The sequence below is a fragment of the Macrotis lagotis genome, chromosome 5 (assembly GCF_037893015.1).
Source record: "Macrotis lagotis isolate mMagLag1 chromosome 5, bilby.v1.9.chrom.fasta, whole genome shotgun sequence".
Taxonomy (NCBI): Eukaryota; Metazoa; Chordata; class Mammalia; order Peramelemorphia; family Peramelidae; genus Macrotis; species Macrotis lagotis.
The window spans coordinates 227,044,878-227,070,534 of record NC_133662.1 but is presented as its reverse complement, the minus strand read 5'-3'; the positions used below and the strand labels follow the sequence as shown (position 1 = coordinate 227,070,534).

The 25,657-nt window shown below is 38.5% G+C and overlaps 1 protein-coding gene across 1 annotated transcript in view; it reads left to right on the top strand.

Annotated features, from left to right (window-relative positions):
• Positions 1 to 10,970: 10,970 nt before the first annotated feature.
• GJA5 (gap junction protein alpha 5) overlaps positions 10,971 to 25,657 on the top strand; it is a 33,598-nt gene continuing 18,911 nt past the window's right edge. Inside the window, exon 1 of the mRNA XM_074188616.1 lies at positions 10,971 to 11,170. The gene's annotated coding sequence lies outside the window, so the exon portion shown is untranslated. The remainder of the gene's footprint in view (positions 11,171 to 25,657) is intronic.

Genomic DNA, 25,657 nt, shown 5'->3' with positions numbered 1-25,657 from the left:
CTATATTTTGCCCACCTTGGCATTTAAGTCACTGAATAACACAAGATATCTTTGGATATTTGGAGGATCTTACTGAGTTTTTTTAATAGAATTCATTTTCCTTTTATCCTCAAAAAAACAGTATTGGTGCATAAGCTGCCATTATTTTTCTGGTCGCCTTTTTGCAAATTTTTATCATCAGTATTGCAATATAAGGTGGCCATATATTCCAAATGAGTCAAGGAATACATAGATAACTTCCTGGTTGAATTTACCTTTTTATGTTACTATATATTTCTCTGCAATACTTCAACTCTTTCACATTCTTTTTTTTTTTTTTTGCAAGGCAGTGGGTTTTAGTGAGTTGCCCAAGGTCACACAGATAGGTAATTATTAAGTGTCTGAGGCCCGATTTGATCTTAGGTCCTCTGGGCCACCTAGCTTCCCCTCTTTCACATTATTTTTCAATATTCTTGTAATTACTTTAGTCTTTTAACCTATTTCTAATCCTAATTTTTATAGTCCAAAATAAGAGGAAAAATGGATATTAAAGAAGACTTTTCTAGAATCAAAACTACAAAATTTACATTGATTGATGAGAAAGTATACAAAAATGAAAAAATCCATGCAAAATAAGTTAGGACAATAGCCTTCTTCAAGAAAAGTCAAAATAAAATAAAATTATCCAGAGTGAGGAGGCAAAAATTCCAACAGATATAAACCAGACAAAGAAAAACATGAAACAAGACATAAATTAAGTCTTTAAAATGTCATGATGGAAAAGAAAACATTGAATAAACAAAAATATATTAAAACAAACAATTAAAACATAAAAGAAAAATGAATGAAATAAAATTTCTTCCTGCCAGTATCCACAAAAACCCAAAGCCATCACTAACAATCATATTGCAAAAGAGGATTAAAATAACCTTTCAAAAATAATGAAGCATAAATCCCAATGACATAAGAGAAAGTAAAAGAAAAATAACCTTTCAAAAAATTAATTCCCGTATGTAAAGGAGTTAAGGAGGTGGTGGATATTCCATAAAGTTCATTACCATGTGTAGCAAAATAAAATGAATGTCCCACCTGAAAATGGCATAAATTGAAGACACATGATTGGGAGAGGTGGGGTGGGAAAGGGCTGGGAGAGGGCCAGAAGGCAGGGAAGGGGGATGGTCTTCTGGGGCACTAGTCCTGCCTTGGCTCAGCTCTTGATTACTCTAAAGACTCTGCTCAGGAAGTCTAGGGGTATGCAAATATATATATGAAAATATACACATACATATATATATATACACATGTATATATAGATCCATAATAGATCCTTTAGAAGTCCCTATTTCTTGAGGGCAATGACATTGTTGATTTCAGGTAGCTCACAATCCATTTTGGGAGAAAACAAATGAACAAATATGAACCTGTAAGATAAATATCTAGATATAGATCTATATACTATCTGTCTGTCTGTCTATCTCTCTGTTTCTCTATCATTAAATCTCTTCTACATTAATAGACCTTTCTGACTTTCATGACTAACCTCTTCTCATTCCAGAAAGTCACACACAGGAGTTAATTTATGGGTCTTATTCAGAACACTGTAAGTAAACAGGACTGCCAATCCTTTCAGTTACTCTGACAATCTTGGATTTGGGGCCCCAGGGAGGAAGCTAATGACTTGTAGTTACTTTGCTATTGTTTTCCGAAAACAATTTGACTTCCTTTCTGATAGCCTCCAAATTCCTCCAATACACATTAAGGAGCTGGGAGCCAAGGGAAGGGCTGAACCCTAGCCAAAGCAGGGTGTACAATGCCATCTGGGTAAGATCATGTTTATATTCCAAGCTCTACAACCTTCTAAAGGGATGAAGAGTCGGCAGATGTGGGAGCATGACAGATCCCTGGCTTGCAAGATGTGGGGAATTATTCTCTTCCCAAGTTTGGGGACCTTTCCTCTGGCTCAGAGGACAAAGCAAAGAGACAAGTTGGCAGACCATCCTGAGTCCACTGGTCCTGATCTAGGGTGTCTGTCAATATTAGCTTGAATCTTATTTGGAATGCCGATGGTTGTGTGAATTGGATCAGGTGGGAATGGGGTGTCCCCACCTTCTTATCCCTGCCCCTCACCAAACATATATTTAAAGGTGAAAGGTCCTATTGTCCCACACTGTGTCCACTCAGAGTCAAAGCTCAATAGTGGATAATCTCCTTACTCTGAATCACTCTTTATTACTGTCAGCGAACCATTAGAATTTAAGTTCATTGTGAATTTGGAATAGGAATTGTTTCAGTCTTTGTACTTGGTTCCTTAGTGCTTAGTGCATTTCCTGGAACATGGTAGGTGCCAAACAAAAATATTTTTGGGGTGGTTAAATGGTGCAATGTATAGAGCACTGGCTAGAGTCAAAAACCAGAGTTCAAATCTGACCTGAGATATTTGCTTGCGATGAGATCCTGAACAAGTCACTTAACTCCTGCCTAAAACTGGAGAAGGAAATAGCAAACCATTCCAGCATCTTTGCCAAGAAAACCCCAGGGATAGTTGGTCCTTGGGATCACTAAAAGTCAGACATGAAGAGCTGAGCAACAGCAAGTAAACATTTACTGGTTGATTGGTGAGAATAACACTATATAAGCCCTTCTTTGTTTACTTGGTTCACTTCCATTCAATTCCTTGGGCAGTGGGGGGGGGGGGGGTAGTGACTACCATGTCTCCTGTACTCAACTGAAATGGGGTCAGACCAATAAGTGTAGAATGGTCCCATTTGGGGTTCTATTCAAATATACTCCTGAGAATGTTGATTAATGGATAGGCATCTGAAAGAGCTCAGAGTTGGGTGCTTTGGGGAACAAAGTAGATAAAAGTGTTATCACATACAGATAAACCTACAAATAATATTATAAACAAGCAACCAGGCAAATCAATGGGAAGATTTCACAACTTTGTAACAGGGCTTGTTCTGGTCATAGTGTATAATGATACTATTGTGAAATGACAGTGGTTAGAATAATTTAATAAAAGTTTTATTTTGACAGCTCATTGAGATATTACTTATGTTCAGTTGTTTCAGTCATTTTTAACTTTTTTGTGAACCCATTTGAGGTTTTTTTGACAAAGTTATTCAGATTTTTGCTATCTTCTTCTCCAGTTCATTTTACAGATAAGGAAACTGAGGCAAATTGTCCAGGTTCACATAGCTAATAAGTATTTGCACTTGGTTACCTTCCTGATTCCAAGCCCAATATTCTATTCAGCCACCCAGCTGAGATATTATTATAATACTTATTTGGCAGAAGAGGAAACTGAGGCACAAAGTGATGAAGGACCCCAAAGGTCCATTCCAGCTCTAAATTTATGATTTACTCAAGCTTATACAATATGACAGACCTAGTACCAGAACCCAGGTAGCCAGCCCTTAGTCCTAATCTAGTAAGTGAACTTGCCAATTAATGACTCTGATCCAATGAACAGCCCCTTTCATTTAATACTGTTTGCCTCAGTTTCCTCATTTGTAAAATGAGCTGGAGAAGGAATTGGCAAACCACTCTGGTATCTTTCCTAAGGAAACCTCAAATGGGATCATGAAGAGTCAGACACAACTGAATCAAATGAACAACAACCATCTCCCACTCCAAAACAAGCCAGAGTGATTCAAATTTATTATTTCTTTTTTTTGAAACTGTAATTTTTGTATACCATTTCTTCTTTCACAACATGACTAATAAGAGAATATTTTTACCTGATTGCAAATATATAACCTATAGCAAATTGCCTACCATTTTAGAGAGGGAGAAGAAAAGGAAGGGATAAAATTTGGAACTCAAAATTTTATAAAAAATGAATGATAAAAATTGTCTTTATCTATAATTGGAAAAAATAAAATACTAGTTAAATGTAAAACAAGGTAATCAGAGTTATATCATTTGTGTGAGGAGGGAGGTGGCAACTCCAACATCTACAGTAATCTCCCATTCCTAAATGTAAAAATCAGAAACGCCTTAGTCAAGGACTTACAGTGTGCTGGGAAGTTAAACTTTCATCCTCTGTGTCCCCCTGGAAAAGGTCTCCATGAACGTCATAAGATGAGCTTTGCTGACCTATGTTTCAAGCACCTGATTGTTCTAAAGATGACTGTTGGCTCAGTCAAATCAGATCTGAGTAAGAGTGGTCCAACACGATGCCATTGGAATAGCCAGGACATTCTGCCTGCCTTCAGTTTCCCCAGTAAGACTTCTGAAATTTTGTCTTAAGCACGCAGATAAAGTGAAAGGGTCACAGGATCACTCAGAATACCAGGGGCAATATGGGCTGTGTCTTTCATTTTCCATTTCTTGGAACAGTGTGTTCTGGCAAAGAGAGACTTGTCCTTTTTAGCCACTATCTGAAAGGGAAAAGATTTAAAAGAGGACTGCTTATACTTGTGGTATCTGTGTCTTCCATTTATAATGGGGTGCCAAACTGCACTGACTGAGAAACAACACCTCAACTGGCTAATTGGGGCTCCAATTATCCATGATACCCCTCCAGGGGATTTGTTGCTCTTACAATTAGAGAACAGGAGGGCTTACCTTTATGCTTCCATGACTGAGATGGCCTAAAAGAAAGATGGCCCTTTAAACATCTAGACCCAAGTGTCTTGAGAAGGAAAATTAGAGAAACAGAGATTTTTAGAGCAGGAAAGACTAAAAGATCTCCAAAACCATCTCTTTATTTTTAGGGAAGATGATGCCACAAGAATTGTGGACAAAGAAATATGTTGTAGTAGTGATTTCTTTATAGGGTTTAAGAGAGATTGCATTACTTTCCTGGCTAACCCATGTTCCTACTTAATGGTCAGTAAGTATCTTTCTGGTGTCTAATCTAAATTTCTTATGCCACAGTTTGATTCAGTACAACTTCAAGGAGCTCTCACTCAGAGGTAGCTGCATTAGATACAGTCGGGGATATGCGGTTTAGAGAAGATGCTCCTGTCTGCATATAGCTTAAAGTGCAGAAGGTGGGTGAGATGGACAAAATTACTGTAATACAAATGGAAATGGATCAGATTGTAGAGAAAAAAATGAAATAGCATGCATGAGACATTTAAGGAAAGATATTTAAGGAAAAAGATTGCTCCTTCCTGTGATAATCAAAGAAAAAAATGATGGGGATCAGAACTAACCCATGAAGGAATATTTCAATAGTGAGAAATGAGGTAAAGATTTGAAGGTAAATGCAAAGGGGAGCTCATCCAAAGTACTAGTTTTGTATCCCCAATCAGAAGTATGTGATACAGTTCCTCATCAACATTTATTTGATGCTCTATAGAACTGAGAATACTGCTGGATCACAGCAGACTCAGTTTGCTGTATTGGTTGCTATATAAACAACCTAATATACTAAGTTTCATTAGTGTAAAAAAAGAAATTCCCTTAAAGAGGTTGCATTATTTGAATTCATCACTCTATATTTCCATGAGTCAATTGCCATATTTTGTATAATTATGTAAATTTTGAATCTGAAATTGAATTTTGAATTTGAACTCAAATTTTGAATAGTGCTGATTTAAATATATGTGACCCCTTCAAGGGATTGATAGTTTTTCCCTAATCAGGATCTAGATATATTTCACTGTCTTATGGAAGTGACCCTAGCTTCTGGAAGGATGTAGCAGGGGAGACCAGGCCCTGCCAAGCAAGTAAGGAAGAGAAGGAGAAAGAAGTAGAGTTCAGGATAGTGTCCTGGTATAAGTGAAGGGAAGCCCAGCTAGGCATTTTCCCAAAATGGCAGTCCTGGGAGAAAATCATCAATAAAGAAAAGAAAACCCCAGGGCAGAGTTTTACCAGAATGGCAATGTGACAGGCCAAGAGGAGAAAGGTTCCAAGGGGAATCCATGGGTTCAGGTTTTAGCCTTTTAAAAGTTTGTAAATCCAGAACTAAATGTCTCATTCTGCCAACCCGTGCTACATATCAAGTCTAGAGGGTGAAGGAGAGACTAAAGCAGAGTCCTTTTTCAGGAAAAGGAAAGCAGACATTTTTAGAGGGTTTTAGCTTGGACCATGTGGTTACATTCAGGTCTGATAGCATTAAGATTTCTGAGATTCACAGAATGAAAATTTTCTTGCATTTGTCAGTCTCCTCATCTCAGCCTTGGAGGAAAATAAGCTAAAAATAAACCAGACTATTAATGACTAGACAAAAACAGCCTTGCTTTGGGTCCTATACAAGATGCCATCTTAAGGAGAGTGTGATAACTGGACAGCTGCTTAACTTTCAAGGATTGGCATGATCCGGGGACCACAAAACTGGACCATATGATTAAGTTTTATTCTTAATACTATACTAAGTTAACATTAAATTTTTCTGACCCTTTGTTTCTCAATCTACTGGATAGGGATATTTATACATGTCTCTGATTTTGCTCTCTCTTTGGGCATATTGTTGTTTGGTCATGTTATTCTTGTCTGACTCTTCATGGCATCACTTGAATTTTCCTTGGTAAAGATACTGAAATGGGTTTCCTTCTCCAGTTCATTTTACAGATGGAGAAACTGAGGCAAACAGGATGAAGTGACTTGCCCAAAGTTACATAGCTAGTAATTATCTGAGGCTGAATTTGAACTCAGTTCTTTCTGACTATTTCTAGACATTCTTTCCTCTGGGCCACCAGTCTACCCATACAGAAGAATCTTTTGCTTTCTAGGTTTTCCGTGGAAAATAGAAAATGTCCTTATTGGCACTGGCTACTCCCTTAGCCAAAACCTCATGCCTTAACAGCCCAGCTACCCAGTATTTAGACAGCTCCATTTCAGAACCTTCCCACCACTGGAGTCCACTCCTTATTAGAGGGATTGGGGAGCACTTCCATGGTCCTAAAATTACTGTATAGGATGACCATTATGGAAAAGAGATAAAAAGTCACACTACCAATCTTCTTCTCTAGTTAAGATCTATCTCACCTGGCATTTTGAGGTTACAGGTGTGGAGGAACAATCCGAAATATTCCATAAGTTTAAAAAAATTGAATGCACATATACAAGATTAAAAAGATATGACAGCAGTTTGAATGAAAAAGATCTGGCAGTCTTAGTAGACTGTGTAACTTAATAGCAGATAACAACATAGAATGGGACCAAAATGCTAATGTGATCTTTTTTTCGCCAGATCTATGATTTCATTAGTTTAGGAGTGCATGGTGAGGAACCTCCCTCTACCAATGCAGATCACTACCTTCTGATAGCATGTTGCTGTTTTTTATTTGCTGGGGGAAGAAGGGAAGGAAACAAATATGTATTAGACAACTCTATTCTTTCAAGAACCCTGATAGTTGAGAAAACTGAACAAAAATAAGGCCAAGTGACTTGGCCAGGGTCACACAACTAGTATTTGAATTCAGATCCTCCTAACTTCAGGCCCAAAGCTCTATCTGACCACTTAGTTGCCTCAGGGCCTGGGGAACTGTGAAGTTAAATGACTTAGCCAATGTCACATATCCTTAGAATGTATACTCTTCAAAAGCAGGGACTATTTTTGCCTCCACATCCTCAACCTATATCCCAGGACCTGGCATATATGAAATAAGGATTCTTAATATTTTATTTTGTCTGAAACCCCCTGGTGAAGTCTATGGACTCTATAATATTTTTAATGCATAAAATAAAATATGTAGGCCTGCAAAGGAAACCATGATGTTGAAGGTCAATTATGAAAACTTTTTTCAAAGAAAGCTTGTATATGTGGGTCATCATCAGAGGCAGGTCTTGCTGACTCCAAGGCAGCTCTCTATCCAACACAGCAGTCCTTCAATGTAACCTTGGGCCACCTAAATAAATACTCAGTTCCCAGTGTCACAGTCCTGATGGACTCTGCCCTATGTAGATCACATGTGGAATATTCTGACATTATGGGTTTGACTCTGGAAGTCACATTTTAGGAAGGATGTTAATAAATGAAGGATTATTTGGGAGAGGAGAAGAGTTAATGGGACAAATCTTCTCAGTGGACCAAGAGGCCAGGAGGGCAGAATGTGCTCTGCATATACTATCATATGGAGTCACTGTATCTGATGGATTTGCTCTCTGGTTTTCTTTATTACAAAGGAAGGCTCAAATTCAGTAATGGGGGGTAGGTAAATTCAGTAAAAATTTAAGGAATTCATAAAACTTTACTTTTTTAATTAAAAAAGGTGGGGAGCAAGTAAGAGAATAACTGTGTAGGAGAAACAGAATAATGGAAGTCATCAGAGAGATGTACATTTGGAAAAGAAGATAGACCAGGAAGTAAGGAGATAGGGATAATTGATAGGCAGTCCATCTATATTTATTGCATCTAGGCAATGTCTTGAGAACCAACAAAAAGTCATTGGCAAGTTGGATGCATGCCTATTGAGGATTTACAGAAAAGCACGGTCTCAAGTCACAAAACACAGGCAAGCATGAGAGGGTTGCTTACTGTACTGTTGATTAGAGTTCTACCCAAAATATCAGATTGTTGTTAAACAGAAGCAATTTCAGAAAGAGATGACCCTTATGGTAAGGGAATTAGGAACCATCCCATACTTGGACATGAGTTGGACTGGAATACCATTGAGGTCTCTCCTAACTCTGGGAACTTATAGGGCACAGAAATAATAATAAATAATGACAGCTAGCATTTGTACGGCACCTTAAGGGTTACAAAACACTTTCCATACTAATTTGTTATTCAGTCATTTCAGTTGTGTCTGATCCTTCTCAGTTCCTTTTGGAGGTTTTCTTGGTGAAGATACTAGAGTGTTTTGCCATTTTTTCTTCAGCTCATTTTACAAATGAGGAAACTGAGACAAAGAGGATTAAATAAATTGCCCAAAGTCACATAGCTAGTATAAGTCTGAGGTCAAATTTGAATTCAGGAAGATAAGTCTACCTGATTTCAGGCTTAGTACCTTATCCACTATGCCACCCAATAATAGTAATATTTGTCCTTCATTTTCAGAGAAGATCATGACATCAGGGAGGTGATATTACAACAGGCACGTGAATTGGATTTGAAAGAGGGGGGCTATGCTAAGTCACCAACCTCACTTTCTTCTCCAGAACCATCTGGTTCCAGTGACCAGATATGAATCAGGACAACTGGAGGTGGTCCTGGATATGGGGCAATCAGGGTTAAGTGACTTGCCTAAGGTCACACAGCTAGGAAGTATCAAGTGTCTGAGGCCGGATTCAAACTCCTGTCCTCCTGACTCCAAGGCCAGTGATCTATACACTGTGCCACCTAGTTACCCCTTACATACACATATTATTGTATTTTATCTTCATGACAACCCTGAGAGATAGGGGGCTATTAATGGAACAATTTTACAGAAGAGAAAACTGAGGCAGATAGTGGTTAAGTGATTTGCCCAAGATCACACAGCTAGTGAGTGTCTGAGGTCATATTTGAACTCAAATCTATTTATTGCACCACCTAGCTGCCTCATAAATAGTCATAGTTAATATATATGTATATTATATAAATATACATATTCATACACATATACATACATATAAAAATACATAGACTTATTTTTTTCTGAGGGAGGCAATGGATTTTATCAATTGACAGTCTGGACTGAATCCTCCTACAGAAGCATGGTCCATTGGGGAAAGCAAAACAAAAACAAAATAAAACAAAATCTGGAAGTTTTTCTGAGCAAAAGGAGATGAGAATGAAACTATCAGGTTTGAGGAATAAAATCCCTGGATTCTGCTGTCATTGACACATTTATTTTTGCTGGTTTATTCATGTCTTCTCTTTCTCAGCTTCTCAGTTTACCTAACTGTGAGTAATGGCCACTAAAACCTCTAATATGCTTGCCAAGTCCTTGGAGTGTCAAGCTGAATGGCCAGTGTGCAATGAGAAGCTTGCATAGTGTAATGGAAGGAGCACTGAATCAGAAGGCAGGAGACCAAAGGAGTGAGTTGATAGCTTTGCCACTCACTTGGGACCTCGGATCAGTCCCATCATCTCGTTGTGCCTCAGCTCCTTCATCTGTAGTATGGTGGGACTGGCCAAACATTTTCAGAGTTCTAAAGCTCTTACTTCTGAAATGAAATCTTTGTTAATTGAATAGTAGAAGCAATTGATGACATCCATCAAGTTATCGATCCGTCTATGATCAGTGATTCAATCAAGGAACTAGAAATGCAGTGGGGAAGGGAGGAGAGACAGGTCTCTCAGCAACTGAAATCCAGTTCCATTTTTAAGGGCAAATGACCCTGGCTGGTATCCTCCCTGGAACATAGAGACTGAGATAGGTCCCCTGCCTTTTTCTGGCAAAGTAAGCCCTTCAAAGACCGACTGATTTTAGGTATGCATTTGTGGATCCAGTGCCTGGTCCACGGTGAATGCTTTTAAGAAATGTTTTGTTGACTGATTTATTTCATCGACAGCTTCCTCTGTGTCCCTCTCAGCACCTAGTCTGGAGTTTTTCACATAGCAGGTGTCCTACTAACAACTATATGTTGAAAGAATATGTCATTTTCACACTTTGACAGGAGAAAGGCCAGGAGAGAGATCTTGGGCAGCTTCCAATATTCTTCAGGTATACTTGGTGGGGAGGGGTCTTGGGGAAAAGAAACTAGAGGAAGTCTAGTCTACTGGACTCCAGGAAAGCCTTGCCCAGGCCCCGGGGTAGGCGTGCACTCAGCTCACACTCAGCAGTGAACTCCAAGGACTCAGGGAGCCCAGCTGTCAGAGGCGCGTTCTATCTCCTTGTGTGGGGAGACTGCAAGGAGGAGAAGCTAGAAAGGGAATGGGAGGGGGAATAACTTTTTAAATGAGGAGAAAAGTTTGAGAGAGAGAGAGAGAGAGAGAGAGAGAGAGAGAGAGAGAGAGAGAGAGATAGTGAAAGGGAGAGAAAAGGAGGGAGAGAAAGAGATAAATATAGAAAGAGAAAAAGATACACACACACACACACACACACACACATACATATATATATATATATATATATATATATATAGAGAGAGAGAGAGAGAGAGAGAGAGAGAGAGAGAGGAAAAGGGTGGGAGGGGAAGAGTAGGAAGAAGTGGGAGGAGGGAGACAGACAGACAGATTAAAAGAAAGGGTCAAAGAGGAATAACAGGCAGGAACAAGAACAAAGATCAATAAGAAGCCAGAGAAGAGCTTTGGAGGGGGAAGAAAAACAATTCAAGAAGAAAACGAAAAGCTGAAGACAAAGAAAACCAGGTAAGAACAAGCTAACTTGGGAAGGAAGAGAATTAGGAGACATGGGCCAATGAGGAATGGAATCAATTTCCAAGCTGGATAGGATTATAGTGATTTTATTATCCATTTAAAAAAAATGTTCTGTCACCATTACTTTGCTTAATTGATTATGACTCTGGGTTAATATAAAGGGGAAAGGTTGGATGGACCAGTGGAGGAATTAACCCTTAACATTAGAAGGAGCTCTAGAAATTACAACGGGAGACACTTGGAGTTCAAGCCTACCTCTGACAGATGAGAAGGCACATGAGAAGCATCTGAGAAACAGGTTACACTTCAGGTCCAGGCAGTTTTTAGCTGAGTTGGAGAGTCCCCTTAAAAAAAAAATGAAAACACAAATCTGTTTTACGATGCTTCCTCTAGGAATGGAATCTTTTTGAAATGCCTTCCAGAGTGTCTATGAAAATGTTTTGGTTTTTTCCCTCCTAAGGCATGTTGGATGGTTTAAAAATATTCCCTGCTTCGTTTCCTGCAGCGTATCATGTCCCCGCTGAGCCATAGCAGCATGTGAGAAATCAGACCTGCCGTTTAGCAGCCGGTGGGAAAGAGACAAAGTAGACCACAGGCAGAGGAAGCTTAAAGTAGCCCCTATTGCAAGTTTCCTTTTCAATTGTGTGTTGGTTAATGCAGGAGGACCATGGAGGCCATGCCCTGTCCCTGAACTTCCTCCCATTTAGTATATTATCCCCAAACTTGGCTATTTATCAATAGCAAAGTGAGCTTGACACCAGGTTTCCTGGTACCCCTAGAATTTTAAAGAAATGAGGGTTTCAGAATATCTGTCAGCAAGCCCAGGTCAGTTCTCTTCAGGACTCAGTTTCCTCATCTGTAAAATGAGATAAGTAGTTTAAAGTCACCTCTAGGTTCCCTCCTAGCTCTGACATTCTATAATTCTATGATTCCTGAGTCTTAGGTTTCAATGGTAACCCATCTTCTGCTCCAAGTTCCTCTGCTAATTGTGTGGCTTTTGACCAGTCACTTTTATTCTTTGGTCTCTGTTCCTTCATCTGTAAGACATGGAGCTCTCAAAAGTCCCTTCCAGGTCTGACATTCTATGATTTTTTTTTGTTGGTTCAGGGTCCTCAATATATGATGTGAGTTCCAGGTCTTGCTCTTTTAATAAAGAGGGCTTTGGACAAGTCATTTACCTTCTCTGGTCTCAGTTTCCTGATTTGTAAGTTGAGAAGGTTGGACTAGATGGTGTCTATCCTGCCCTCAGGCTCTAATATTCTACACATGTGAGTCTTGTGACAGGGGCTGTGATTTTATTGGGAAAAGGATGAAGCATAGTAGGTACAACCTCTAGTTTAGCACAATGAAGAGAGCCAAGGTCCAGAACCAAAGGATCTGGGTTAAATCTCTTCTCTGATGCTTAAGTACCTGTGGGATTTTGGACAAGCCACTTCACTTGCCCACGTCTCAAATTTCTTCCAACTGTAAAATAATAAAATTGGATTATGGTCCCTGAAGTCCCTTCCAGCTCTTGATGGGTGACCCTGTCCTGGGAACTGATGAGTTAAAGAAAAAAAAATATGAAGCAAATCATGTTGTCTCTCAGTGGTGCTTGTTTCTTATCTACTCTGACCCTTGGAATCCATTCTTGGGTTGAAAGTTTTGAGTTGGAGTACACTTCTAAGAGAGCCCCTCCAGGGTAGATGCCAGGATCTGGTCAAGGTTCCTCTGTTTATCTATTAAAATCTAGGACAGCTGCTACTGAGCTCTTGAGAGGTAAGATCCTCTAAAACCCAACAGCTATGCGACAAAGTTAATATAGCGACCTTGTCTCGGGGCATGAGATTTGGGGGATTCAACCTTGTTCTACTTTTTCTCGACCAATACAATTAAGGAAATACAGCAATTCAGTCAAAGATTTTCATACTGATGTATAGATAGATAGATACAGACATACTTGCATATAGAATATATATATATACTTATGTATGTATATATGTGTGTGTGTGTGTGTGTGTGTGTGTGTGTGTGTGTGTGTGTGTGTGTGTTTAGTTATTTTTCAGTCATGTCTGACTCCCCATGACCCATTTTGTGGTTTCCTTGGCAAAGACACTGGAGTGGTTTGCCATTTCCTTCTCTAGTTCATTTTACAGATGAGGAAAGTGAGGCAAACAGAGTGAAGTGACTTGACCAATATCAACTAGAGTCTGAGGTCAGATTTGAACTCAGAAAGAGGAGTCTTCCTGTCTTCAGGTTTGGCACTTCATTTAGTGAATTATTTAGCTGGGGGGGGGAAGAGAGAGAGAAAGAGAACAAGAGTGAGAGCGAGAGCGAGAGCATGAGAGAGAGAGAAAAGAGAGACAGAGAGACAGAGACAGAGATCTGCTGTATAAATAAATCTATAATAAATCAAATATATATGTATATATGTGTGTATATCCATATCTGTTTATCTATAACAGCCAGACTGTTTTACTTTGCTTTTTTTGCTTTTGTCTTTGTAACATCATGAAGCCTCCACACTGACAGATGGCCAAATCACCACTCATTGAGGATATTGTAGAGGCTGTCTCCTGTTCAAGCACACAGTTGTGGTGCTCTAAAGGAGGCCTTGACTTCTTTTTTAGTTCTGAAATTTGGAGATTCCATGAATGTCCAGCCAGAGATTAGGAAAACTGTCAGCTCCCTGTTTCTACCTGTGATCTTGGTGGTCTCCGAGGAGAGCCTTTGTCAGACCCGTCTTTCATGGTCAGGTATACATTCACCACCTCTTGAGCCAGAAGTGATTATTCCCCTTTCAAGTGTCTCTAAACCAGAATGAGTCAATGTAGGGGTTGAGTTCATTATTTTTTTCTGATAGATCAAAGGGGAAAAAACCCAACATGTCAGTAGAGTGAAATCTATTCTGAGACAATTACTTAGTGGGTTGAAATCTGGCAGTTTTGGAGATAGTCATACCATCCCTTTTACTTTCCCTAAACTATTTTTAGGCAAAAAAGGATCAGTATTGACAAGCAATGACTAGAATTACAAGTATTTATCTTGGAGAAAAGAAACTTTGAGGGTAGGGAGGGACATGATTGTTTTCTTCAAGTATTTGATGGGTAGTTATATGAAGGAGAGATCACATTTATGTGACCCCAGTGGGCAGAACCAGGACCAATAAATAGAAGCTACTGGGAGATCAATTTCAGCCCAGTGAAAGGGGGGGAATCCTATCAGAGCTACCCAAAAATGCAAGTCTGCTTTGATGGGTAGTGAGTTCTCTATCTCTGGAAGTCTTCAAGTACAGCTTGGATGACCACTTGTCATAGGGATGTCATAGACATGAGACTTGGTGACATCTGAGGACCTTTCCAATTCCACAGTTCCATGATTAACTTGCTATCTAACCTTTGGGGAAATGGATTGACTGTTCTGTTGAATATTTAAATATTCAGATTCATTGGAAGCTCTGCCTTTTCCACCTCTTGTAGTACAGCCTAGACAAATTGCTGCTCTCTGAATATGTCCTGAAGTTTCCCACCTTGGCTTAAGCTGTCTTCTCTGCCTAGAAGATTCTTTCTTTCCTCCCAACTCTACTAATAAAACTCTTACCCCTTAAGGCCTTCAAGTATAAGCTCCTCAGTGGGAGTGAGCTCTCCCTCCTTTGAAGAGGACAAGTTTGGATCTCTCTCATTATTGCATTTTCACATTCTCCCTTCTCCAGTTATTTATGTACATGTGCTTATCCCCTTTACTGGACTGTAACAGTCTGAGGAATCTGTTTATTCTTCCTAGTAGCCTTCATAACATAGGGCACAGGGTCTTAGGCATAGTAGGCATATTTGTGGGATGAATGAATGAATGCCATAGTCACATTAACAAACTTCAGAGAATTCAAATAATATAAAAACTGAACACTGAGCACTAAGTCTCTGCTGAACCTAATTAATTTTCTCTTGGATGATTCTGAAGAACCTTTAGGATCTCCCTGTGCTTCACGATCTTTATCATGGACAGCAAGTATCACAAAATTATATGTGTGTGGTGGTTCTGCTTGAGAGATTTCTGGTTAATTGAAATTTACTTACAGAGGATCTTAAAGTTCTGCACTATTAGGGGTGGCTAGGTGGCCTAATGGATAGAGCACCGGCCCTAGAGTCAGGAGTACCTGAGTTCAAATCTGGCCTCAGACACTTAATAATTACCTAGCCCTGGGCAAGCCACTTAACCCCATTGCCCTACCAAAAAAAAAAAACTTATGCACTATTTTTTGTTCCTCTCCTCCTCTCCTCTTTCCTCCCCTCCTTTCTCCTCCCCTTCCCTCTTCTTCCCTCCCCTCCCCTCTCCTCCCCTCTTTCTTTCTTTCTTTCTTTCTTTCTTTCCTTCTTTCTTTCTTTTTCTTTCTTTCTTTCTTTCTCTCTTTCTTTTTCTTCCTTCCTTCCTTTCTTTCTTCCTTCCTTCCTTCCTTTCTTTCTTTCTTTCTTTTTTCTTTCTTCCTTCCTTCCTTCCTTTCTTTCTTTCTTTTTCTTCCTTCCTTCCTTCCTTTCTTTCTTTCTCTCTTTCTTTTTCTTCCTTCCTTCCTTTCTTTCTTCCTTCCTTCCTTCCTTTCTTTCTCTTTCTTTCTTTCTCTCTCTTTCTCTCTCTTTTTTTTCTCTTTCTTCCTTCTTTTCTTCCTTCCTTCCTTTCTTTCTTCCTATCTTTCTTTCTTTCTCTCTCTCTTTCTTTCTTTTTCTTCCTTCCTTCCTTCCTTCCTTCCTTTCTTTCTCTCTTTCTTTCTTTCTCTCTCTCTTTCTTTCTCTCTCTCTTTCTTTCTTTTTCTTCCTTCCTTCCTTCCTTCCTTCCTTCCTTCCTTCCTTCCTTTCTTTCTTTCTTTCTTTCTTTCTTTCTTTCTTTCTTTCTTTCTTTCTTTCTTTCTTTCTTTCTTTCTTTCTTTCTCCCTCTCTCTCCTAATTTTCCAAACTTCAGGTTAGAGAGCAGGAGCACACAAACTAGCAGAAGAAAGACTAGGTGAGTTTCTTTTGGGACAAAAACAAACAGAAAAAGAAACCAAACAAAAATTCTCTGCCCCTCTATAGCCCCTATCCCTATTCTCTTTACTCCTGGAACAGAGCAGATCTCTGCACACTGACTATAGCTTACTCCACTCTGTAAAAGGATTTGAGTTCCAGCCCCAGACTTAAGACCACGAGTCCTGTGTTGGCCATCCTTGGCTGGCCTTGGCAGGAACGCTGAATAGAGTAGGGGATCTAGGTGACTAGACAAAGAAGGGTGGTTTTTTTTCTCTTTTTAGCTCTGGGGATCACATTGCTGTATAAAGGGGGGAAGGGGTGACAGATGTCAGTTAAGGGGATGGTAACTTGGTCAGTTAAGGAGATGGTAACATTCTCAGGATGCCTATGAAGTAGGTGGGGGTAGTCAGGCTTGGGGTCTATGCAGGATGAATGTATCCATTTCTATTTCCCTGGCTTGGCATTGGGAAATCCACACTACTTTTGTCCTTATAATTGGCCATCTCAGAGAACTGAGATTACATTGCCAGGCCCCAGCATGGTGGTAGTTAGATTATATAGTGCTGCAGAGATGATAAAATGAAACTGGTCACTCAACCAGCAATACCCATGAGAAACCCAGAGGAGTGGCAAGATTGGAGAATTGGCAGGGGGCCCCCTAGTTTCTTTGGTCTCTTCAAAAGACTCCAGTGAACCAATAGAAACATTCAAGATCTGAAGTGGACATCTCTACAGGAACCAATCAGAAAGAATAGTAGAAGACTTTTGGTTTTGGTCTTTTGTGTAGAGAAGATCCACATCTGGGTCCCAGAATCATGTGTCCCATAAAAATATCCCCAAATAGAGAAAAGAATTGAAGGATCTCTCTCTTTCTCTCTCTCTCTCTCTCTCTCTCTCTCTCTCTCTCTCTCTCTCTCTCTCTGCCTCTCTGTCTCTCTGTCTCTCTGTCTCTCTCTGTCTCTCTCTCATACCCATCTGTTTCACCTGTGGTACTTCGGGGTTGTTTGCCAAGAAGAGAGATGTTTAATTTTCTGGGAAAAGTTCAACCCTCCTGAGGCAAGAAACTGCTTCCTGCCCATTGTAAGAAGCAATAGGCTCTTGGTGAATGACAGCCTATGGTTTCTTTATGAGTCAATCATTTCTTCTCCAATAGTAAATAACCGGCAAAAGAAGCTGACCTCATGGTGTGCTGTCTACCTTTACGAGAAAAACTAAGGACAATTCAAATGACCAAATGACCAAATTCTCTTTGTTTCTCCAGGCTGCTTTGAGATCTCTTTGTCAGGTTCTTCCTACTATGAAGTTCATGCATTAGGTCCTAGGTGGAGAATAGACTATCTTCTGCTTCTAGGCAATTTTTTTCTGAATGACAATCTGTAGTCTTCTAAGCTGGGAGTCAGAAATCTGAAGTTTCATTTGGGTTTCATCATCATCATCATCATCATCAATCATCATCATCATCATCATCATCATAATAGCTCACAGTTAGGCAGCATTTTAAAGCTGGCTTGTGAGGTGCTTTCATTTTACCAATTCATTTTACCAATGAAGACACTGAAACTCAGAGGTTAAATGGTTTTGCCCAGAATCACATAGATAGTGAATGTTTATGGTGATATTCAAATTCAGATCCTATTGACTTGACCATTAGAGACATTCTAAATAGACAATTACCTATTTCACTTCCATATAAGACTAGCTCTTTCATCTACCTTTGTAGAACTACCAGTAAAGATTTGATAACCAAAAATGGAGCTGTCACAGAATATTGCCTTATGATGTATGTATTAGTCAACACAAATATTAATTAAGTGCCTCCGGTGTTACATGACTATGCTAAGAGAAAAAAAAATTATAAGTTGAGGTAGAATAAGGAGTCTAAAAGGGGTCTGATCAGAGGCAGGAATGTGCTTCTGTCCTCCCCCTCCCCCAATCAATTCAGAGAGTATTAACAAAAAATGGGTTAGGAAAGGCTTCCTCTATATGAGAGGGCAATATTTTGTGTGTCATGGATCTCTCTCTGACAGTCTGCTGAACTTTTAGACCCCTTCTTCATATAATGGCGATTGCCTTCATTGCCATTCAAAGGCTGTTGCCCTCAATGCCAGCTCTCAGAGACTGGTGAAAAATAAAGATGTAATATTCTTTCTCCATCCAACTTCATAGATTCCATGACAAATTCAGAACCCCTGCCCCAGATGATGGTATTTGAGCCAAATCTTAGAGAAAATCAGAACTTTGAAGAGATAGAAATGAGGAGTCTGAGAATCTTAACTATTGGGGGGACCCAAATTTAGTTAATACTGTGAATAGTTCATCCAAAGAGATGGTGAGCCAAAAAAAGGCATGAGCTAAAAAGAAAACACCCTAAGTCTAATAAGAGATTAGTGAAAACAGCTAAGGAATGTGGATCATTCATATGGTTTTGTTGGCCATTCAATGAATACAAACACAAGAATGATACCCACTGGGCTTAAAATGTTCACAGTCTCCCTGAAGTCCATGGACCCTAAGTTAAGAATCCTTGCCTTAAATGAAAGTACAGTCTTTTATTCATTTCTCATATATCTGCCTTTCCATGTCTTTATCTCATAAACACATATGTAGCTGCAACCTCCCTTAAAGCATTCTTTGATTCTAAGCCAAGAATTGTGAAAAGATGGAAGACATGAAAAGAGTCAGTCCGATTGACTTTGTTACTAATTGCTGTGTAACCCTGTGTCAATCACTGTTCCTTAGTGAATGGTAGTGAGATGCATAATGGACAACGAAGGGAGGTGAGTATAACTGTGAACCAAACCCAGATGCTTGCATAATTTTTCTCTTTTTCTCTGTTTTGAAAAAATAACTATCAGAGATAAAAGAGAACCATTAATAAATCTGAGATGAAATAATTATAAATATGCTTAAAGCTTTATGATAGAGCTTTTTCCATATCATGGGAATACTGTGTATGTGGGATTGTCTTTAGGCACTATAGTAATGGAAACTGAACTCTCCAGTGTTACTAATGATCTCCCTTTTTAAATCAAATTTTATTTTATTTTCAAATGGAGTTCCTACTTCTCTCCTTTCCATTTACCCCCCCCTTGAGAAACCAAGAAAAATGAAACCCCAATTATAAGCATATGTAATTAAACAAAACACATTTTTGCATTGACTATGTTAAAAAAAAGTCTCTATCTGCATCAATGATCTCTTAATTGCCAAATCCAATGCCTTTTTCTCAATTCTCATCATTCTTAATCTCTCTGAAGCATTTTATACTGTCAATCTTCCCTTCCTCCTAGACTCTTATTCCCATAACATTGCTCTTTCCTGTTTTCCTTCAACTTGTCTGGAAGCTTCTAGGTCTCCTTTGTTTGATCATCATCCGAGGATCACCCTAGAATGTGTAATGTTCTCTGAGCTTAATCCTTGTCCCTCTTCATTTTCTACATTTTCTCTTTTTGATGATCTTACCACCTCCCATTGATGCAATTCTTGTCTCTGTGTAGATGACAGATCTATATACCCAGTCTCAGTTTCGCCTCTGAATTCCAGTTCCATGTCACCAAATGGACATGTTGTAAATATCTTAAGCTCTCAAAATCCAAAACAGAATTCCTTATCTCTCCCTCTCAATACCCTCTTTCTCATCTCTCTATTTCTATTATGAGCACTATCATCCTTTCCATTATTCAGATGTACAAGCTTGGAGCCATTCTTAACTCTTCATTGTCCCTGACCATTCATACCTAATCAGTTGCTAATTCTTGTAACTTCTACTCTCACAATACATGTCACATCTGCCCACTTCTGTCCTCTCATAAGCAACACAAACAGAGTTCAAGATTGTTATTGCTTGTCTCTCAATTAGCCAGTTCACTTCAGGTGTCTCCCCTTTCTGATCAGTCTTACATCTGCCTGGAACAGTTATGTTGTTGAAAACACATAGCTGACTATGGCATAGCATACCTCATGAAACTCCCAAGGCCCTCTCTTGCCTTTGCAATACAATACAAACCCCTTTGTTGGATTTTCAAAGCCTTGACTATCTGTCTCTGGCCTACTTTCCCTTGACAGTCTCACATTCAGAGACATCTCCAGTCATCGTGATTCATTTCTGGTCATTGGAGGCATCTGGAAGAAAGTGAGGTTGGTGACTTAGCACAGCTCCCCCTCATTTAAATCCAATTCATGTTTATATCATGATATCATCTCCCTGCTGTCATGATCTTTTTCAAAAAGGAAGGACAAATATCATCATCATCATCATCCCTTTTCCAGGTTTATGTCATATTATTCTCTTTCATGAATGCTATATTGTGGTCCAATTGACTTGCTTGCTAGTCCTCAGACATGAGGATTGACATGATAGTCTATCTCTTCTTACTATGTCTTGACACAGTCTGTTTTCCTTTCTGCAGTCCTTGCTCACCTCTCCCTCATAGAATCCCAACTATCTTTCAAAAGTCTGATCAAATGCCACCTCCTACTAGAAACCTATCATGATCCCCCTAGTTACCTGAATGAATGAATGAAATAACTTTGTAGTTTCTCAATATCCATTTTGTATTTAGCTTTCTATGATTGAGGTTGTTTCATCCTACTAAAATGGAAGCTTTCTGATGGCAAGGACAGTTTTATTTTTGTCTTTCTCTGCCCCAGAACTCATCACAATCCTTGATATATAATATTAATATCATATAATAATAATACAATAATAGAACATATAACATCTACTATAATATAATATGCAATTATATCACAAAATAATTAACAATAAATATAAATAATAATATTAATACATGTTTGTTGAATGAAAGAACCATCTTATCTGGAGATCTACAATGAACTTGCCTTCCATTGAATCCTGCTTTCTAGTTAGTAGACTTATTGCAATGTCCCAGATCATCGCCACCAATGTTAATATTCTCATGAACGATAATTTTTATTAGAAGTCAAAAATCTTCCTGATGCCTTTGAGAACCTATGGTTGGTACAAATTTAGATCAGTTATTATCAAGTATACTTAAAATCTAATTTTGGCAAACTTAGATGGTGTCTTCAGTGACCCTAGATAGCAGAATAAAGAAGGGAATTCAGAGGGCTAGGGTACTTCTGTCTATGTATTTCACAGAAGTAGCCAGGTCATTTCTGCCAAGTGAATAGATCTTTGAGACAGACAGAAAGCTAGGGGATTCCTTCTCTTTTTGACTATCAGGGAGGCATCACTAGTACTAGATCCTCCATCTGTTTCCACTGCTGACCTGTTGAATGACCTCCAAACAGATGGCTTGCTTTCTATTTACTTTCTACTACTCTTAAGATCAGGGTTTTGGTGTTAGCTCAGGTCTAGTTCTGTTATCATAGGGAAAAAGGCTTAATTATTCCGCAAGGCAATGAAGAGCACTGGAAGGAGACTGAGTTCGAATACCAGCTATGCTACTTATTGCTAATATGACTTGTGTCTTTTAAGATCTCTGGGACTCAAAAGTGATTGGACTATACAGATTCTAAGGACCTTTCTTTCCAACCCATGATCGATGAACTCCACTTCCCATCATTCAGCTATATTGCCTTCCCTGATGTGCTAACATATTATCTCATATTATTATACAACTATTTTATTAGGGTATTTCCAGTCTCTCCAAGTAGATTGAAATTTCTTTTCAAAGAGCAATTGTGTCTTCTACTTCTTTATAGTATATAGTCACACATAGAAGATAATCAGTGAATGCTTACAGAATTGAACAAAATAAAATGAATTCCCAAACTATTTTTATATGAAGAGACTTAGTATTGCTATAAATCCCAGAATAAGGAATACTTTTCTATTCATATAGAGATACCTTTCTCAACTAGAAATCTTAGAATGGATATGTCTTGCTCTGGAGGAAATAATGACAGGGTCTCTTAAGACTTCTTCCCAACCAAAGAAGAATAATATTATTCTCTTCATGATTATATAGAAGCTTTGCTGCAACTTCCTCATATGGGATTTTCATTCATTCATTCATTCAACAAATTCTTATTAAGGTAGTTATTAATGTCCAATACTGGGAGATAAGAGAAATGCTATCCCTTCTAAACAGTTTAATCTATTTGGGAAGATTGAAAACTCAGTTTAAAGCTTTTAGAAGAGAGGAAACATTTTCCATATCTAACGTTTCCCCCATGGCACCTACATAAAACTAGACACATAGTAAGTCCTCTTTCATGGAGCATAGTAGGTTCACGTTAAAAAGACTTGTCAACTGATTGATTAACATGAAGCAATAGAGAGCCACACTTTGGGTAACCTCACAAGGTGTGAGGTGCTTTTTTATATACATTAATTCTGAAGAGTGTCAGAAATATCCTTGAAGGATATGTTGGTCCTCCATTTTGAGGTGAGAATTACATAAAAATGAATTGTAGCATGTGGAATGAAAGGAGTGACTCAGGCGTTGGGTACATACTAATTCTGGGACTGCTTGAAATTGTTTCTACTGAAACTGCAAGCTACGCAAAGGGACAACACAGATTAATGTTATGGAGAAACATAAGAAATAAGAAACCTACATCTTACTTCTGACTTTATTCAAGATCCAGGACCAGCTCCCTGAGGAGCAATAACAAAGAAATTCAATAAATAACTGCTAGCTCGGCACACGCATTGTCCATAGGAATATTTCCTCTATTCCTATTCATATACCACCCCAGCTTCATTCTGAGGATTCCAGATGAATGCCTTTGTAGTCCTCACTAAGGGTTTTACTTTGTCCTGAGCCTTTCCTGATATGCTCGGGCTAATGCTCTATCATTATTCAACCCTGCATAAAAATCACAAAGTATATATATATGTTACATCTACTTATTTTTGTCCTAATTGCTTTTCTCTAGTAGGATGTAAGTTCCCTGAGAGTAGGGTCCTACAAACAGCGAGGTGAAACCTGAATTTGTTTATAACATAAACGATAAATTTACAATTGAGGGTTTTATATGATCATACTATGGTTTATCATCATTCCACTGAAGAAGAAATAGGAAATTAAACGACTCCAGAATCTGAGGAATTCAGAACAGAACCTCAAAATTTGCATTTTTGTCTTTGTATCTCCAAAATCTTGCACGCTACTTGATCAACCATCCAACTGATCAAACAAGCCAACCAAGGCATTTATTAATTGCCTGCTATATGTTAGGTAGAGGCAACCATGGTCTGATACATAAAGGGTTAATTTGGAAGCCAAGAAGACCTGGGATCAAAAGCTATTACTGCACATACTGATTGTGCAACCCCAGGAAAGTCACTTAACCTCTCTGTGCTCAAGTCAATTTATTAAGATTATCAGTTTCATAAAAGGTGTTTGTCTGCATTGGTCCAGGGAATTTTCTCACCTAGAACTTATCAATGAACTCACAGGCCCAGTCTCTTCCTCACTATGGTCTAGATTTTTGCAGAATAAAGTAAAGTGGCCTCTGTTCTCAAGGAACCAAAAATCTGCTTGATACTACATGTTCAAAGATAATTAAATACAGGACGTATGCAAAATAAATTTGCTGAGATAGGGACAAAGGAGATGGAACTAATGATGGGGCTTTCCAAAAAGATTTCTTGATACTTGAGTTGAACCTTGAAGAGGTTCAACATTTCCAAGAGGCAGTTAAGTGGCACAATGGATAGAGTACTGAGTCTGGAGTCACAATAAACCTGAGTTCAAATACTGCCTCAGATATTTCCTAGCTCTGTGATCTTGTTTATCTCACATTTTTCAATAGTAAAATGAGGATAATAATAGTATCTACTTCACAAGGTTGTAGTGAGTCTTTAAAGAGTTATTATTTTAAAGCATTGTGCCTGGCATGCAGTAGGAACTATATAAATGCAGAAAAGAGAGGTAGAGGATTTCAACTGTGGTAACAACTTATACAAAGCAGGGATTTGAGAGATGGAATTGGCAGCAAGGATGCCAAATTAGCTAAAGCATAACATATCCAAGGGGATCTGTAATTATCTTGGAAAGATGGACTCAAGCCAGATTGGGAAGAGCTTAAAATACCAGATAGAGATATTTAAATTTATCCTAAATATAATGGGGAGCCACAGAAGTTTTCTGATCAAGAGAGTGACATAGTTAGATCTGCATTTTAGGAATATTCATTTGGAAGCTATATCAAAAATATATTGGAGAAGGGAGAGACTGGATTGGGGAAGCAATAGTCCAGATAAAAAGTGATAAGAACCCAAATGAAAAAGATGGAAGGGGATGCATACTATAATCAAAAAGACTTGGATGTATCTCTGACATTTCAACAAGATCCTCTGAAGAGGAGCAATACGATCAATAACATGTGTTTCTGGACCTTTTCACATTTGAGCAGCTGTCAGATGGTAGTAATTTGGGCTCCTTTTGACCACATCTGGGTAAAAGCCAGGGAATCGAAGATGAAAGATCTTTCCTATTTCCTGCTTCCAAGACCAGAAGAATCTTCCCTACCCCCATGGCCTTCCTCCAACCAGCTTCCCTCTATTCTGTTGAAGAATCATCCCTAATAACTTCCTTCCTAGGTTTCTAAGACATTCTACCCCTCTAAATATTTCTTATTTATTCTGGGTGGGATTCCTGAAATCTTAGGTGCGTTAAGAATAAGACTTATTAGCAGCCATGACAAGTATCACAAGCTTTGGCAGGAATTCTTTTTATTTTTTCTGAGGAACTCATAAGAAATGATAGGCTGAACACTGAATGAGAAACTTGATGTGGATGGGATATTAATCTCCCCTTCTTCCACCTTAAAAAAGAATGAAAAACCAAGTTCTTGTAACAAATGTGAATAGTTAAGCAAAACAAATTCCAAGACTAATCATTTTCAAAAGTACTTGCTCATTCTGCATCTTGAATCCATCAGGATTCTACAGGAACTACAATGCTTTATCAATGATCCTCAGGAATCATGGTTGGTTATTATATTGATCAGAATTCTTAAGTCTTTTAAAACTTTTTTTCTTTAATGTTGTTATTATATAAATTGTTGATGTGATTATGCTCATTTTACTTCTTCAGAAAAGTTTGAAATTAATCTGAAATTCACTTCTCTATTTTTAATTATTTTCCTTTCCTCTCTTCCCCCTCTTTTCCTTTTAACATTTTTTTGTCTTTTCTCTTGTTCCTTTCTGTTTTTCTCCTTCCCTTGATTTTCTTTTCCTGGCTAATCCTTCTCCTCATTCCCACTCTCCTTCCTCTTGTAAAGCATTACACCCCTTTGAATAAAAGCTATCTGGCAACTGCAAGAGGCAGAGAATGGACTTTGATGTCAGAAAATAAGTTTTTGCATTAAGAAAAATGCAAATCAACTTGTGAAAGATATAAAGTATTAATTCTTTTGTATGTAAGCAATTTGGATGGGGGAAATGGTAGAAAAAACACTTTTGTTTATGGAAAAAATTAATATAATTTAAGTGTGAATAGAACCACTACAGTTTTTCTAATAATTGGTTCAAAACTCTAAAGAGAGAACTGTCAGGATATATTTG